The 18,472-nt window shown below is 49.2% G+C and overlaps 1 long non-coding RNA gene across 4 annotated transcripts in view; it reads left to right on the plus strand.

Moving 5' to 3' along the window:
• The first annotated feature begins 1,481 nt into the window (after positions 1-1,481).
• The window catches only part of LOC129647151 (uncharacterized), a 32,479-nt gene continuing 15,488 nt past the window's right edge, over positions 1,482-18,472 (plus strand). For 2 of the 4 annotated variants that reach the window (XR_008712287.1, XR_008712289.1), the window contains exons 1-5: positions 1,482-1,996; positions 3,395-3,481; positions 4,012-4,137; positions 4,392-4,735; positions 8,408-8,558. This is a non-coding gene — a long non-coding RNA (uncharacterized LOC129647151). Of the gene's footprint in view, positions 1,997-3,394; positions 3,482-4,011; positions 4,138-4,391; positions 8,022-8,407; positions 8,559-18,472 lie in introns of all 4 variants that reach the window. The other 2 variants (XR_008712288.1, XR_008712290.1) reach the window with 2 other exon arrangements.

The following is an 18,472-nucleotide window of genomic DNA, read 5'->3' on the forward strand; positions in this document are numbered from 1 at the left end:
ACTATTAGGAACTATTCAGTTCAGTCGCTCAGTCGTGTCCGACTCTTTGCAACCCCATGAATCGCAGCACGCCAGGCCTCCCTGTCCATCACCATCTCCTGGAGTTCACTCAGACTCACGTCCATTGATTTGGTGGTGCCATGCAGCCATCTCATCCTCTGTTGTCCCCTTCTCCTCCTGCCCCCAATCCCTCCCAGCATCAGAGTCTTTACCAATGAGTCAACTCTTCGCATGAGGTGGCCAAAGTACTGGAGTTTCAGCTTTAGAATCATTCCTTCCAAAGAAATCCCAGGGCTGATCTCCTTCAGAATGGACTGGTTGGATCTCCTTGCAGTCCAAGGGACTCTCAAGAGTCTTCTCCAACACCTCAGTTCAAAAGCATCAATTCTTCGGGGCTCAGCTTTCTTCACACTCCAACTCTCACATCCATACATGACCACTGGAAAAACCATAGCCTTGACTAGACGGACCTTTGTTGGCAAAGTAATGTCTCTGCTTTTCAATAGAAAAGTCAATGGCCTGGTGGTGCTGAAAAGTTGGAAAGACACCACAGAGGCGCTGGTGAAGTCTGCAAGCTGACTTTTGTTTTCAGGCACACTCATTGACACAGAGGTTAACCCTGGACATCCCCTAAACAGGCCCAGGGGCAATGTTTAGCTCAGAAGATAGAAAGATGTAACTGTGGTTCTACAGCTGTGAAGCCACAACTGGGTTCACATCTCTGCTTCACCGCTTGTAAGATGAGTGACAACGGCAATTCATTTACCCTGAAACTCCGTTTTCCCTTCTTCAAAGTGGAAGAAAAACATCGTATGATGGTGAGAGGACGATGCAGTGCACGTAAAGCGGCTGACACTGTGCCTGGCACACAGGGAGCGCTGAACACGCACAAGCTGTTACTTTTATGTTTGAAGCGTAGGAACCCTTCCTAACCCAAGGAAGGGTTACAATGAGAACAATTCTAACTCGAAGAATTGATGGGTTTGCAGAAGACTCTTGAGAGTCCCTTGGACTGCAAGGAGATCCAACCAGTCCATCCTAAAGGAGCTCAGTCCTGGGTGTTCATTGGAAGGCCTGATGTTGAAGCTGAGACTCCAATACCTTGGCCACCTGCTGCGAAGAGTTGACTCATTTGAGAAGACCCTGATGCTGGGAAAGATTGAGGGCAGGAGGAGAAGGGGACGACAGAGGATGAGATGGTTGGATGGCATCACCGACTCAATGGACATGGGTTTGGGTAGACTCCAGCAGTTGGTGATGAATAGGGACGCCTGGCGTGCTGCGGTTCATGGGGTCGCAAAGAATCGGAGACGACTGAGCGACTGAACTGAACTGAACTGAACTGAACAAACTGCAGAGTGTTTTACAGACCGTCTGGATTACTAGGCGCATGCGCGTGTCCACGAGCTACGCCTAGGGCGGGCGCTGCGCATGCGCCGGAAGTTGCGCCGGGAAGCCAGCGCGGTCCGTTCCGCCCGACTCTAACATGGCGGCGCCTTCTGTCTGCCCTTAAGTGCCGTCCCGCCTTCTCGCGGCCGTGACGCCCTCCGCTGCCGTGGGCTCCGGGACACGGCGGGTGAGGGTCAGCAAGCACCGGGGCCGGGGGCGTCCCAGGAGTCGGGCGGAGGCGGCGGAGGATGCGGCGCGGCGGGCCGCCGGGGACGTTTGTGTGTGGGAGGGGAGGGCAGCGGACTGGGACCGGACCCGGGACTGAGGGGACCCCGCACAACACGAGGGTGCGGGGCGCTGCCCGCCGAGCGGGGCCGAGGACACAGGCCTGTGAGGCCCTGGAGGAGCTGGTCATGGTGGAGACCGATGCTGCGCCCGTGGGATCACTTCATTCTTTCGTTCGCTCCGCCAGCGGTGGCTCAGCTCCTCGTGGATTATGAGGGTGGAGCGAGTGACCCAGACCGGCGTCGCGGTTACAAAGTGTAGGCTGTGGAGCCAAGCAGCCGGGTTTGAATCCTGTCTTGGTGCTTGCCAACTGTGTTCTCAGGTACGTTGGTCCATCACCTCCTGCCTCAGTTTCCGCATCCTTAAAGAGAGCTGAGAATGAAATCTGCCTCCTAAAACGATTATAAAGGTTAAATGAGATAACAGGTGTAAAGTGCTGAGAAGGCTTGCTGGCACAAAGTAAATGCTGTGTGTGCTTGTTGCTGTTATTTTTTGTATCATCATCATCATCACCACCCAGAGCTCAGAACCTCACGTGGGAGACCTCCAGAAGTGTAGGCAATTCTGATATGATGGAAGAAAAGCAGAAAAGTTCGTGCTTTGGAAACACTGAGCAGAGGCACCTTACTCGGTTTAGGCGGATCCAGGAAGGCTTTTGTTGCCCAGGAAACAACTGAAGGATGCTTGGGGAGTGTAGGCAGAAAAGCTGAAGAGTATTCTCAGCTGAAGATGGAATGTGAGACATTCTCTGTGCCTGGGGACAGAGATGAAAGAGACTAGTCTGTGGTCTGGTCCTCAGGGGTCTTGTTTTCGGGAGGGGAAGCAGGCATGGGGCATGAGGTGTCCTTACTTCCCCAACCACGGATCCTGTAGTGGAATCTCCCTTAGGGAGGCTTTTAAACCTAGCTGTGGACTTGCAATTTGGGGTTAATGAGGACACATTTAAGAATCAGATTTGTGGATTACAAAGATCACTCTAGTGAAGACTAGATTAAAGGGAATGGGCCTGGAGGCCCGTTAAGAGGCTATTAGAACTGTGGAGGTAAGAGATGACCATGGCCTTGAGTTAGATTAGAGGCAGAAGGTGGGGAGAGATGACCAAAGCTGGTGATGACTTAGATGGGGGATTTAGAGGCTGGGGGAGAGATCAGGGTTGGCTCCGAGTTTTTGACTGGTGGATGTGATGCTGCTCAGTGAGATAGGGAACAGGATGGGGAGGGGGTTTAAGGAGGGAAGATACATTTTGTTTTGAACATGTCTGTAGTAAATGCCTGTAAAACATTCAGATGGAGCTGTACTGTGGTGATCTAGCGTCCATCAGAGGTCTCTACAGTTGTGGGAAGGGATGTGTCACCTGGGTGAGGGTCTGGAGTGAGAAGCACGGGGTCTGGGACATCCCAGAGGATGCTAGGGCTGCAAGACTACTTGGGCATAGCCTCGTTGCTTTTGCTTATCAACCATGTGCTGTCGTTGGTCAGCAGGCTTTCCTGAGCTGCAGGGACTGGGACTGCGTGTATCCATCTTTGTGTCTCAGCTGCCCAGCACAGGGCCTGGTGTGCAGCAGCCCAGTCACAATCCACTGTGACGTTTATTGAGCACTGACTTTGTTGTGCCAGGCTCTGTGCTCAGTGCTCTGCATTTGCCTGTGTTTGGTGAACACAGAGCAGCTCTTAGAACCCTACAGGTTCTCATCAGATTTTCCACTTGGTCTTTGATTCAGGTAGTGAGCTGGAGGAGGAGAGCCAAGCTGGAGTTTCCCTGGACAAGCTATCGGAACAGAGTAGCCTGGGCTTCTTGGAAATTGGAGGTATGTCTGTTAAGACTCACAGATGAAACAAACCAGGAGGTCAGTTTGTTTGCCCTCTTCTCGGGCGCAGCGCGCTCCAACCCACCTTTTCAAGAGAACCTTTCTTTAAAAGTGCACAATGATGACAGAACCCGAGGTAGTGTGGTTAGGAGAATGTTGATGAAGTTGTCGTTTTGCTGACAGAGATCTTGCTAGGTTAATCCCTGGGCAGCGTTCACACCTAAAATGCTCCAAAATACAGTGACTGAAAGGAAATAGAAATTTATTCCTGTCCCTTAACAGTCTGGAAGTAGGCAGTCCAGAACTGGTCCGGGCAGCTCACCGTGTTCTGTGAAGTCATCCAGAGGCAAGGTTCCATTGATCATGTAGCTCTCCTTGCTCAAACCCTGGCTTCCATCTCATGGACCGAGCAGGCTGCTCTGGCTCCTGCCATTGTGTATGCACTGCGTATGGCAGAGAGAGGAGGAGTAGGGAGCACATACCCTTTCCTTCTAAGGTTCTAATGTTTGAAGATATGTATTTTTGTGCAGTGTGTCCCCAAGCCCCCGCCTCTGGCATACAACCAAAGGAGGAGTCACGACTGTTCCACTGCTGGAGGGAAAGCTGGCTGAGAGACCCGTTCTGTCCCCAGTGCGACTGGACTGCTGACTCTGACGGTAGGCCTGAGGGAAGTCCACTGGCCGGTGAAACAGGGTGGGGTGTGTCCCGGGCCTCTGGGCCCCGAAGGCAGGCCCTCTGGCTCTGGGTTGTCCGTGTTGCTTGGCCCAGCGAGCCCAGGCTTGCTCACACAGTGCTTTCTGTGCCTGGCGTGTCAGACACTGCACTGGGGCTCAGGCTGTGGAGGTGAGGGAGCTGGGTCCTGGGGTCAAGGCGCCCTAGCCACATGGTAATCATGGTATGGGCTTCCCAGGTGGCTCAGTGGTACAGAATCCAGCTGCCAATGCAGGAGACGCAGGAGTGGCCCTGGAGGAGGAGATGGCACCCCACTCCCTTATCTCGCCTGGGAAATCCCATGGACAGAGGAGCCTGGCGGATTACAGTCCATGGGGTCACGAAGAGTTGGACACGGCTGAGCACGTGTGCACTCACAGTGCAGCAGGAAACGCCAGAGGCTTGTCCAGAAGCGTGTGGAGCACAGGAGGATGCCTGACGTTGCACGGCTCTGTGAGGTGGTGAAGAGCCACGGTACACCACGTGCTTCGGAGTGCGTTAGAAAGGCCCCCGCAGATTGAGCCGTGAGGACTCCGGGGTCAGGTGTGTATCTCTGCTTCCCGGGTTAGAGGCTCTCTGTCCTGAGGGCCAGTCACTCCCTTGTCGCTCCTCAGTTTCCTCATCTGTGAAATAGCGGCAATGTCGTTGACTCCAGAGAACGGTCTTGAGAATGCCGGGAAATCCAGCATGCAGTTCACAGGGCTGCTGTGTGCGAGTCGGTGTCCTCCTGCCGCACGGTGCGGGTTGGTTCGAAGCCAGAGAGATTGGTTTGCACAGCAGTCACAGAAGCCCAACCTCCGGGGAGGCCAGGCTGTGGTCTGTCCATCTTGAGGCAGGTTGTCCAGATTGGACTCAGAGGATCAGGGACTGCTCTGCACACCCCCTGTTTTTCTCAGGAGTTCCACCAAGCTTTCTAATTGAAGTGGTCCGTCCAGATTCTCAGAGGCTGTCCTCTGAAAGGGCTGCTGAGGGGTCCTTTGGGAAGGAAAGGATTCCCTCTGCCTGGTTAACTCCTTCAAGCGCAAATGCTTCTGGGAAACGTTCTCCCAGTCCTACCCACCCTTCCCACCCCCTCCTCAGCTGACTTTGAGCTCCTCCTCTGTGACCTCCTGGCATCCTTCTGTGATCTAGCAGTACGCTCTTACCCGCTGTGATGTTACGGGTCTCCTTGCCTGTCCGCCTGTGAGGCTGCGAGCAGCTCACGTGCAGGCACAGGGCCTTGTCTCTCCAGGTACTCCCTCTGTGTGGGTCATTTCCTGGCACGGAGCTGGTGCTCAGTAAACAATGGGCTCAGCCAGTGGGGCCAGAGAGACCTCCAGTGTGATGAGGGTTTGGCATGCTGTTGATGAAGAGAGGACTCATGATGATTTCCTTGGTATCTGTGTGAAATATGGCATGCGAACATGGTGAACTATGACCTAAAGTACGAAAGTTTGGGTCAGAGACCGTTTCTCTGTCTTTCTGTCCTTTTCCAGTAGAGCAGTTTCTCAGCTCTGACGTGGTGCCGTTTGGGGCTTGGTGAGTCTTTGTTGTGGGGCTGTCTCGTGCACTTTGGGGTGCGGAGCAGCACCCTGGGCCTCTGCCCACAGGTGCCAGCAGCCCCCGTCTACCTCCAGCTGTGATAAATGGAAACGTCTCCAGAGGAGGCCATGTGTCTCCAGAGCAGAATTGCCCTCAACTAAGAACCTCTGAGGGCTTCCCACATGGCTCAGTGGTAAAGAATCCACCTGCCAGTGCAGGAGAAGTGGGATCGATCCCTGGATCAGGAAGATCCTCTGGAGAAGGAGACGGTAACCCACTCCAGTACTCTTGCCTGGAGAATCCCAAGGACAGAGGAGCCTGGTGGGCTGCAGTCCATGGGGTTGCAGAGTCGGACACACCGGAGCGGCTAGACACAAAAACCAACAGAGAATCTCTGGGCTGCTGGTTAGAAGCATGAACGTCTAAGTCCAAGACACTTGAGCCGAACATACCTGGTCCTTGTACTTACTAGCTGTGTGGCTTTGGACAAAGTACTTGACCTCTCTAAGCCTCCGTTTCCTCGGGTGTGTAGTGGGAATAATGATGACCTCACGCTAGCTTTATGGGGTGGAATTATTAATGAGGTAATGCGTGTAAAATGCTTTATCTAGCCTTTGAGTCCACAGTTGGTATCGAGTGGTACCATGTGTTAGGAGAGGGTGATCTAACAACAGCCTATGAGGGTCAAGAGAGCAAGCGTGCAGAGTTGAGGAAGAAAAATGCTTAGGGTGGGGAAGTGAGTGGCCCTCTCAGGTCTGACCCGGTTCCTGTCCCAGATGACTGTTAACGGCGTCTGTGTGTCCTGCCCGGGCCCTTCTATGCATGTGTGTGTCTGTTTGCGTGTATAGGGGAGACACTTTGAACAGTGTCACGTGGCTTGATTTTGCCGCACGTGAACTGAGCCTTCAGTCTAGAATGCCGAAAGGGCAGCCTCTGTGGGCAGAGCTGCAGTTGGAACAGTTTGCCACAAAAAAGACCTAGGTGCCCCACTCTGTACCGTCCTGGAATTCCCTCGAGGACGGTGCCACACGGGTGGCAGAGGTTCTCAGACCTGGTGAATGGCAGGGTGACGGACATCACCAGAGGAAGGGACCCCAACCTCACGGAAATGAAAACCTCCAAGCACATTTAGTGCACAGAGCATATCGTCCCAGAGACCGTAATTTACCACAATCTACTTTCGCCAGCCGCATTTTTAAATGATTGCAATAATAGAGGTCACAAGACTAGGCATTTTAGCAGCGAGTGATTTTAGCATTTGCTCCAGGTGTCTGGCACTCTCGGAGGTCCTCGTGGGTATCAGTAGCTTAACAGTCTGAGGGCGCCTACGTTGACCTCAATGATGCAGTCACAGATGCTACAGAAAGCCCGGGCGTGGGCTCTTACGTTCACACCCGCTTGTTAGGAGAGATCAGCCTGGAGCTTCAAAGGAAGGAAGCGGAGGGCACGGTTAGAGGTGAGAGTTGCTCATTCATGTGTGCAGAGGCTCAGATGTGGCAGCGCCTGCTGGGAGTCTCATTCACGTGTGCAGAGGCTCAGATGTGGCAGCTCCTGCTGGGAGTCTCATTCACGTGTGCAGAGGCTCAGATGTGGCAGTGCCTGCTGGGAGTCTCATTCACGTGTGCAGAGGCTCAGATGTGGCAGCTCCTGCTGGGAGTCTCATTCACGTGTGCAGAGGCTCAGATGTGGCAGCGCCTGCTGGGAGTCTCATTCACGTGTGCAGAGGCTCCGATGTGGCGGCTCCTGCTGGGAGTCTCATTCACGTGTGCAGAGGCTCAGATGTGGCGGCTCCTGCTGCGAGTCTGCCGAAAGCAGCCCTGGTGGTTCGTTGTCACAGCAGAAATGTACTCAGCTTCTGGTCTTAAAAGGTCTGGCAGTAGAACTTGTTCCCCCTACCCCACCCACCCCACTTCCTCTACTGACCCGATTCATCTAAGCACTGCCTTTCCTGTCCTGAGTGGAAGGCTCCAGGGCCCAGTGGGAAGTTGTCTCCAGCTCAGGAGCCTGGCTGGTGAAACATTTCTCATCTCTGTGGGCTCAGGGCTGGGTGGGCCCCTGTCAGGGACTTTCCTGGTTGAGTGTAACTCAGTCAGCTGCCCAAGTTAATGCTTCAAATCATGGCCTAAAGTCAGAAATAACATTGGTTAATTTTGTAAGCTGTCTTGTTAAATATTGAGTAGATACAAAAGCATATATGCCACCTGAAGGATAAGCATTCAAGGAACACCCACAGTCACCAAGTTTGCACAGAAGAATCTGCCATCACCTTTGAAGTGCCCTCCCTGAGCCCGCCCCACTCCCACCCCACGTAAGCACTGAACCTGCTTTTACTGTTTCCATGCTTTTCTTTTTCCTTTACTGCTTTTCTGGCCCCATGGCTGGTGGGGTCTTGGTCCCCTGACCAGAGACTGAATCCAGGCCAGGACACTGCGAGTGCCGCGTCTTAACCGCTGGGTCGCTAGGCGATTCCTGTCTCTTGCTTTTCTTTAGTTTTACCACATGCGTTTGTGTTGCTAAACAATGTTATTTTATTTAATTTTGCATGTTTTTGAACTCAGCACACCATCATGTTTTTTTCAAGGTCTAAATTTTTTGCTTAACATGTGTTCTTGAGATTAATCCATGTTGCATATCGTTTTTACTGATTTATATTCTGTTGTGTGAGAATTTACGTACCCTTTCTGTTGTTGACAGGCATTTGTTTCCAGTATTTTGCTGAGACAGCCAGTGATACTGTGGCCATTCCTGGGGTGCGCGTGTGCAGCCTGTCAGGACGCACCCCAGGGAGAAGGACTGCATCCTGGAGTGTGCGCACCTTCAGTTTGTCTAAATGGAGCTACACCAGGTTGTTTCCAGACTGGTTTCCCCAGTTTACAGTTCAAGTGACGATCTGCCCGCTTCACAGCCTCTGAACAGCAGTGTTGTCAGATTTAAGCTTTTTGCTAATCTGTTGGCAGCTCAGTGATACCTCACATTCTTCATGGTTATTAGTGGGTTGAGCATCTTTTCATGCACTAATGGATCGTTCAGCTTTTAGCTTCTCTGAAACAGCTGCTTAAGTCTTTTCCCTCATTGTTTTATTGAATTGCCTTTTTATTATACAGAGGCGCCCCCCTCTCCCCCCGAAACTATCCACTTCCCGTCTGTGGCTTGTCTTTTTGCTCTAGTGTTTTTTTAATGTACAGAAATTCTTAATTTTAATGTCATTTATTAACTTTTTTCTTAATAGTTAGCACTTATTATTTAAGAACTTCCTCCCTACTTCAAGTTTATAAAGATATTTCCCCATATATTGTCTTCCAAACATTTTATGGTTTTTACCTTTTTCACTAAGGTCTTTAGTTTGTTCATAATAATTTTGTATATGGTTTGAGATGGGAGGTAGTTTTTTTCCTTTTTTTAATAAGCACATCACATTAAGCCAGCACTATGTACTGAAAAATACATTCATTTCTTGTGGATCATGAAAGCCATCCGCGACCGTTATTGTGCATCAGGTGTCCACAAGCGTCTGGGTCTGTTTCTGGGCTCTTTACCATCTGTCTCTGTGTGCCAACATCCCACCAACTAATGCTCCCTGCTTTTATCGCACAGGTGAGCGGTGCAGCTCTTTAACTGTGGAGACGCCATTAGTCCTGTGTCTGTTCAGGCTCACTTGTCTCTTACTTGCTGGTTTCGTTTTCTGGCTGTGCTGGGCCTGCACCGCTGCTGGGCTCTCTCTGCTTAGGGCGAGCGGGGGCTGCCCTTCCTTGCGGCGGCCGGCGGCTTCTCTTGTTGCTGAGCGCAGGCACGAGGCGCAGGGGCTTCAGTAGCTGTAGCTCGTGAGCTGGGTATTTGTGGTGCCCTGGCTCAGTTGCTGTGTGGCGTGAGGGATCTGCCCAGACCAGGGATCGAAGCGATGACTCTTGCACCGTGAGGCGGATTCTTAACCGCTGGCCCACTGGGGACGCCCCTAGAGTTTCTTAGAGACTGCTGTAGTTGGTCCTTACTCCTCCTTGCACTGAACCCTTTCATGTGGGATTTCTCTTTATCTGCCTGAAGTGTGTCTTGTACAGTGTGCGACTCTGGGCTGCAGTCCCTGGGGGCCGTCTAGTGGTTACAGATTCTCCCAGAGGGATTGTGCCCCTCTCCATGTGGTGCTGGGATTTGATATGGGCTGCTTTCTGTGCCATCTTCTTTCCACTGAGATATAACCCTTTGGGACCCGGCTTTATCCTGGAGGGCCCTCCCTAGAGACCTTGAGCTTGCTGAGTTCTGCAGATGCCCTCGCTGCCCACTCTCAAAGCCCCACTTGCTGTCTGAATTCCAGCCTTTGCTTAAGTTGGTTTGACCTGCAAGTATTCCTTGCTGACCTGCCGGTCCTTTGACGCATTTAAAAGCATCGTACAGTGTTTCTCCAGCACTGGGGCCGTGCGTGGTGAGTCAGCCGGGCGCCTGGTCTGCTGTGCTGTTGTTGTTTAGTCACTAATTTGTGTCTGACTCTTTGCGACCCCGTGGGCTGTAGCCCACCAGGCTCCTCTGTCCATGGGATTTCCCAGGCAAGAAGACTGGAGTGGATTGCCATTTTCCTTCTCTGGGGGATCTTCTTTCTCCAGAGATCAAGCCCAGGTCTCCTGCATAGGCAGGTGGATTCTTTACCACTGAGCCATCAGGGAAGCCCCTACCTCCTGTGCCACGCTTTCAGAAATTAAAATGCTTCAGGGTTTCAATTGTATCTTTCATTTGGCAATTGCAGACTCTGAGGATCAGAACTAAGACTTAATATTGCTCATTTTTGGCTTTTTGTTTAATATATATAACATGTTCTGTAACATCGATTAGTATAAGGAAAGGGAGTTGCCAACTAATGACAGAGAACTTGCCCTTTGGGGACAGACTGAGGATCCAGTGAATCAAGAATTCTGTATCTGTCCATGGCAGCCTTGCCCCTGTTTAAAGTGGAAAGAGCACACCTCACAGAGTGTGGTGGACTTTGGCCTCACATCCTGGCAAGTCACTGAGACCTGGGTGGAATGACAACCTCTCTAAGCCGTCGTTTGCTCATCTGCACAGTGAGGGGGACCATATAACTGCCTTCCGGGAGAATCAGTGTGGGTGTTTGGTGAGGCTGCGTGTATGGAGGAAACACTGCAGGCAGGTTGCCCAGCAGCTATTCCGGTTTCTCCCTCGTGGGCACTGTTGAACTTGTGCGCCGCACGTGCTGCTCCCTTGGGAAACGGCAAGCCTGCTGTTTCTCCTGCCGGTAGCCTCCCCACAAGTGTCCAGCATAGGGGGACTAATCGTAAGCACGGCTCTGTTTTCTCTGGTCACAGGCCCACAGGCCCAGCCACAGTCCTTTCCCAGGACTCACTGTTTCCTTACAGCTGGGTAAGACTCCATCAGGCTAGGAAACCGTGGCTGCGGCACAGTGGGCTCTCTGGTCAGTTAAGTCACATCCAGGCGTTTTCCCTTTGTGCCTGGCCAGTGAGCGCACTTAGCCTCTGCAGAGGCGTTGGCAGGCCGTGGTCTGGCACAGTGAGCCACTCGCTGCTGCTCGCCAGGCGCGCTGGCTCACAGTGGGAACTCAGTGTTTTCCATCTCTGCCACCTTGAAACCGGAAGTGCTAACTTGTACTTATTCATGTTTGTGTGATTATTGGTGAGATTGAGCCTCTTTTTTTCTGTATTGAGTATATTGACCACACGCATATTTTTTCATTTGTGAATTGCCTGTTCATTTCTTTGGCTCATTTTTCTGTTGGAAGATTTTTTTGTTGCTTTTTAATTTTTAATAACAGCTTTGCTGAGACAGTCACACACCCTATAACTCCCTATTTTCCGTGCTCGCTCAGCGGCTGTCGCTCATTCACAGAGCCGTGCAGTTGTCGCCGCGTCCCCGGAGAACCCGCCACTCGCTCGCAGGCGTCCTCCGCTCACCTCTGTCGCCCCAGCCCGAGGCAACCATTCCATCATGATGGATTTGTCTATCTAGGCGTTGTGTATAAATGGAATATTGCAGGTTAGGGTTTTGTGGCTGGCTCCTTTCACAGAGCATGATGTTTTCAAGCTTTGATTCAGACTGTAGCACGTATCAGTACTTAATTATTATCACATAATTCTCTGCATACCACATTTTCAAGCTGTGTTCTGCATACCACATTTTCAAGAAGTTCAAGCTGGTTTTAGAAAAGGCAGAGGAACCAGAGATCAAATTGCCAACATCTGCTGGATCATCAAAAAAGCAAGAGAGTTCCAGAAAAACATCTCTTTCTGCTTTATTGCCTATGCCAAAGCCTTTGACTGTGGACCATAACAAACTGTAGAAAATTCTTAAAGAGTTGGGAATACCAGACCACCTGACCTGCCTCTTGAGAAATCTTTATGCAGGTCAGGAAGCAACTGTTAGAACTGGACATGGAACAACAGACTGGTTCCAAATCTGTGAAGGAGTACATCAAGGCTGTATATTGTCACCCTACTTATTTAACTTATATGCACAGTACATCATGAGAAATGCTGGGCTGGATGAAGCACAAGCTGGAATCAAGATTGCTGGGAGAAATATCAATAACCTCAGATATGCTGATGTTGCCACCCTATGGCAGAAAGTGAAGAGGAAGAGAGCCTCTTGATGAAAGTGAAAGAGGAGAGTGAAAAAGTTGGCTTAAAACTCGACATTCAGAAAACTAAGATCATGGCATCTGGTCCCATCACTTCATGGAAAATAGATTGGGAAACAATGAAAACACGAGAGACTTTATTTTTTTGGGCTCCAAAATCACTGCAGATGGTGACTGCAGCTATGAAATTAAAAAGATGCTTACCCCTTGGGAGAAAAGTTATGACCAACCTAGACAGCATATTAAAAAGCAGAGACATTACTTTGCCAACAAAGGTCCGTCTAGTCAAGGCTATGGTTTTTCCAGTAGTCATGTATGGATGTGAGAATTGGAAAGCTGAGTGCCGAAGAATTGATGCTTTTGAACTGTGGTATTGGAGAAGACTCTTGAGAGTCCCTTGGACTGCAAGGAGATCAAATCAGTCCATCCTAAAGTAGATCAGTCCTGAATATTCATTGGAATGACTGATGTCGAAGCTGAAACTCCAATACTTTGGCCACCTGATGCTGGGCAAGATTGAAGGCGGGAGGAGAAGGGGACGACAGAGGTGAGATGGTTGGATGGCATCACCGACTCAATGGACATGAGTTTGAGTAAACTCCGGGAGTTGATGATGGACAGGGAGGCCTGACGTGCTGTGGTCCATGGGGTCACAAAGAGTCAGACATGACTGAGCGACTGAACTGAACTGATGTATATCCTGGGAAAAATGCTGACTCCCCACTCAAAAACTCAGGTTTTGGGGAAAGCTGTTGCTTTGGAGATGAACGGCTTGGTAATAGCCGCCCTCCCCACTGGGAATCAGGTGGTCCCAACTACAGAACTAGACTGGGACTACAACATGGCTAAAGGAAGATGGGATCAGAGTCATTTTGTCAGATGTGTTCTTGAAGGACTCAGGCAAGCACGTGCTAAGACTTTAAACTCTGCCAAATTGGCAAACACAGAACAGGAGGAGAAGGAAGCTCATGGTAAATTCTTAGATAGACTGAGGGAAGCCCATCTCAGATTCACTAGGATTGATCCTGAAAGTGAAGAGGGGAGAGTGATAGATAGATAGATTAAAAGATTTCTCACTCAGTTGGCTCCAGATATCTGCCATAAGCTATTAAAACAGGCATATGGACCAAAGCAGTCTTTAGATAATCTGTTGCATCTGGCTCGAACAGTCAATTACAGCAGGGAATATGAGGAAAGAAAGGCAGAGAAAGATAAGGGAACAGGCGGAAGCCCTTGTTATGTCTGTCAGAACCGTTCTTAAACAGCCTGAGAAAAATTTCTGGAGGGACACAGGTGAAAAGGGATGGGTTTGCTATTACTGTGGAAAGGAGGGGCACCTCAAGCACCTCAAGCGGGATTGCCCTCAGGTGTCTAACCGCCCCTGGCGCAATGTCCGGTCTGCGAGGGACCACACTAGAGGAAAGACTGCCCCCAGAGGCATAGGTTTCAGGGACCTAGGTTTTAAGAAAACCAGGGCTGAAGGTGCCTGGGGGTCCCCACACAAGCTCCCATCCTAATTACATCTGAGGTACCCCGGGTATTAATAACTGTGGGGGCAAATCCATCGATTTCCTTTTGGACACTGGGGCAGCTTACTCTGTGCTCACCGAAGCCCCTGGCTCACTTTCTTCTCGATCTGCTTCCATAGTGGGACTATCGGGACAAGCCAAACGTTATTATTTCAGTCGTCCTCTAAGCTGCAACTGGGACTCTGTGCTATTTTCACACGAGTTTCTGATCGTGCCAGAGTCTCCCTCACCCCTTTTGGGGAGGGATATACTAAGCAAGGTCCATGCCTCTGTTTTCATGAATATGGAGCCCTCCCTTTCTCTCCCATTAATTGAATAAAATATAAATCCTAGAATGTGGGCTGATGGAAAATCTGTGGGTCGAGCACAAAATGCTATTCCTGTAGTTGTTAAGTTCAAAGACCTGCACTTATTTCCACATCGAAAGCAGTATCCACTGAAACCTGAGGTTAAGGAAGGGTTAAAACCCATCATCAAGAATTTAAAGGAGCAGGGACTATTTATTCCCTGTAACAGTTCATGCAACACTCCTATTTTGGGTATAAAGAAGTCAAGTGATAAGTGGAGACTAGTTCAAGATTTACAAATAATAAATGAGGCTGCAGCTTGTACTCTATTGTCTGAAATCCCTAAACGAGCCATATATTTTTCAATATGCTTTCTAGAATTAAATCTGTACTAAGTCATCCCCTACCTATGACTTTAAGACAATTTAGAGGCTTTTTGGGAATCACAGGCTACTGTCGCATTTGGATCCCGGGTTATGGGGAACTTGCCTGGCCTTTATATGAACTTATAACTGAAACTCAACAGGCCCAAACCGACAAACTGGTGTGGTCTCCAGATACAAGGCTTTTAAGGCTCTTCAGACTGCTCTCCTGCAAGCTCCTGTTGAGTTCACCCTCAGGGTCAGACTTTAATTTGTTTGACACTGAAAGAAAAGGTAGGGCCTTGGGAGTTTTGACGCAACCCTGAGGGCCTCAGCAGCAGCTTGTGGGAGTAGAATCTTAAACTCTGAAGTTAATATTTGGGTGACAGACAGTTGGCTTCTTAAATATCAGTCACTGTTGTTAGAAGGACCAATAGCTAAGCTTAAAGTTTCTGGGAACTTAAATCCTGCCACTTTCCTTCCTGAGAAGGAAAATGAGACACCTCATCACTACTGGGGACAATCCCAATTTCTAACTTTAAACTGTGCAGCTCGGGAAGACGCATTAGACAATCCTGACATGAAAATATTTACAGATGGCAGTTCTTTGATTTGAGATGGGAAGCAGGTTATGCCATGGGGACAGCTAAACAGGTTTTAGAAGCAAAATCTCTCCCCCAGAGAACGAGTGCTCAGTTAGCGGAGCTTGTGGCTCTGACCCGAGGTCTAGAGTTAAGCAAAGAGCACCAAGTAAATATCTACACTGCTTCTAAGTGGCTTGTTTGACTTTACACGCTTATGGTGCAATGGAAAGAAAGACAGTTTAAAATGGCAACAGGAGAACCTATGAAGCATTTCAGAGAGATTGAGAGACTTTTAACTGCTGTATATTGTCCTAAAGAAGTAGCTGTTATGCAAAGGGCACAGCAGGGATGGGAGTAAAGTGGCCGAAGGTAATCAGTTGGCTGACTGTCGAGCCAGAAAAGCGAGACTTTACGAAACCCCTTCACTGCAGACGCCTTTGATCTGGACAGGTCCTGTGGAACAGGAAAAACCACAATATACTGAGGAAGAATTAGAAAGATGAGAAAAGAGGAGCCAAGATTACTGATAAAGGATGGTTACAGTCTGAGGATGGACTATTAATAATTCCTGAAAATGCTCAATGGAAAATTCCAAGGGTTTACACCAGAGTTTTCATTCAGGTGTTGAAAGTACTTACCAGATGGCTTCTCGTTTGTTTGAAGGTAAAAATATAACAAAAACTTTAAAGAGCATTATCAAAAGATGTGAGGTTTGTCATAAAAATTACCCAAAGACTGGAAAGCTAGCAAAATCTGGGTTACAACGAAGTGGAAAATACCCTGGAGAGGAAAATACCCTGGGAAATTGATTTTACTCATATGCCAAAAGCTAATGGGTATTCTTGCTTACAAGTGTGGGTGGATACTTTTACTGGATGGATTGAGGCTTTTCCCTGTTGTAGTGAGCAGGCTAAGGAGGTTCTAAGAGTTTTAATCCTTGAAATTGTCCCCAGGTGTGAGCTGCCACGGAGCCTTCAGAGTGACAACGGCTCCGCCTTTAGAGCTGCTGTAACTCGGGGGTGTCTAAGGCTCTAGGAATAGAACACCGCTTACCCTGTTCCTGCAGGCCCCAATCCTCAGGAAAGGTTGAGAAAGCTAATGACATTATTAAGATACCTCTGTGCACATCAACTCAAGAGACTCAGGACAATTGGACTAAAGTTCTACCCTTAGCTTTAATGAGGGCTTGAACTGCCCCCAAAAGGAGAGACTGTCCCCCTTTGAATGTCTTTATGGAAGGCCTTTCTTATGCACAGACATTGTTATAGACCCTGAAGCCTTGGAATTAACTAATTATGTAACTCAGCTCTCAGCTTTTCAACAGGCATTAAAGGAACTCCGGGAGGTGACTTCTGACCCAGCCTCTGAGTCAAGCAAGCCTCTGTTTGAGCCAGGAACTGATGTCCTGATAAAAACATTGGGATCTGGGGGCCCATCCCTCGAGCCCCTCTGGGAAGGCCCTTACTAGGTTATTCTTTCTTCTCCCACAGCTGTCAAAGTGCCAGGAATTGATTCGTGGGTACATCACACTCAATTTAGGAGGTAGCACCCTGACCAAGACTAAGTGACATCATTTTATGTCTTTACTCTCTATGCTCTGACTTTGTCCTTTCCACATGGGCCTGATAATCTATGTGAGCCTACTTCTGTGGACTCCAAAAATCCTGAGTCTGCCGTTTGATCCTCAACACAATGCTTTTCTGTCCTGTGCTCACTCCTATGCTGCATTCCACAATCGGTCTAACTGCTGGGTCTGTGGAGCACTCCCCTCTTCATCAGTGGAAGGCTTCTGGTGGTGGATGTCTCCACTTCAAGGAAAAGACTTTCTCCAAGTCTGCGAACACCTTCGACATCAACAATCACATGTGATGTCTCTTCTTCATCTGATGACATCTAACAATCCTAAAGTGGACTGGTGCAACACTTTGTACCCTAACTATGGACATAATGTGACTTTAACGTTGCTGATTGTTCTGTTCTTGCTGTTTGCTCCCTGCATCTGTAACTGTGTAGCTGGATTTGTTTGTAGGTGCATGAAAGCTTTTAAGTTACAAATGGTTGCTCAAACTCCTGCCACTGTGGCAGCTTCCTCCAGCTACTCCTCCAACTACTACTTGGGGCCCCTGGATCAGAGACCCTCGATATGAGGGTTAGGAGAATATGTTGCCTCACCAATTTAGAGGCGATGCCCCTTTGCTTAGGCAACGTAATCCTCCTAAGAGAAAAGTGGGGAATGAGAGGGTAACGGGCAGGAAGGCCAGGGGTCTCCAAAGAGGAGGAGGAGGAGACAGGCTGCACACGTCAGACACTTTTTATCTCTCAAGCGGCAGGAGGAGACAAACTACAAGTGTCGGATGTCTCAGCTGGTAAAGAATCCCCCCTGCAATGCGGGAGACCCCGGTTCGATCCCTGGGTTGGGAAGATCCCCTGGAGAAGGGAAAGGCTACCCACTCCAGTACTCTGGCCTGGAGAATTCCATGGACTATACTATACAGTCCATGGGGTCACAAAGAATAGGACGCGACTGAGCGACTTTAAATATAAATGTAAAATACAAATTTAAAAAGAGGTTTCTTTTATAATCTATGTTGCCATGACGACACCTGGTTCCACCTGAACTTAACTTTCCTCAAACCTTGAGCTAACCGATGCGTTTTTCTTATGGAAATGTTTTTCTAAGCTCTGCTAATGAACTATGTATTTACCCTAGGCTGTGTCTTTAAGTCAGTTCCACCTAAGACTTAGAACTGACTTGACAAACCAGTGCGTTTTACTCTTGCAAATGTTCTCTCAAGCTGTGTTAATGAGACTATGTTTTTGCTTGGAAAGCTGTCTTTCTTCAAGATTCATGTTGATCGTTTATGGCCCGGGATGACCGCCTGGTGCCAGTGTTAGCTCAGTGCATGTTGTGGGTGAGGGGCCTGGTGCCAGTCTCCGAGTTTTGAGACGTTTCCTTTCTCTAATCAGCAGCCTGCTAGTAGCTATGTATCACCTGGCTAAAGACTAGCAGGGGGGCACTCTTTCTGCCCCTTTCTGATGTCTGTGTCAGAAGCTTTCTCTATTTCTTTTGTACTTTAAAAAAATATATTACACAGAAGCTCTGAGTGATCAAGCCTCGTCACTGGCCCAGGATTGAATTCCTCTCTGGTGGCCAAGAATCCTGGCGTCATTCATAGCTCAGCAACAGCCTTTCATCTACCTTTGGGCTATTGTGAATAATGTTGCTAGGAATAGTTCTGTACCAGTTGTTTGAACAGCTGTTTTCAGTTATTGACATGTATATCCAAGGGTAGAGTTGGTGAAATAAACAGTGTATTTTTATCTTTCTGAGGAAATGCCAAACTATTGTACATATAGTCTACTATTTTCCATATCCACAAGCAAAGTGTATGGTTTCTG

Source organism: Bubalus kerabau, chromosome 3 (genome assembly GCF_029407905.1).
Source record: "Bubalus kerabau isolate K-KA32 ecotype Philippines breed swamp buffalo chromosome 3, PCC_UOA_SB_1v2, whole genome shotgun sequence".
NCBI lineage: Eukaryota > Metazoa > Chordata > Mammalia > Artiodactyla > Bovidae > Bubalus > Bubalus kerabau.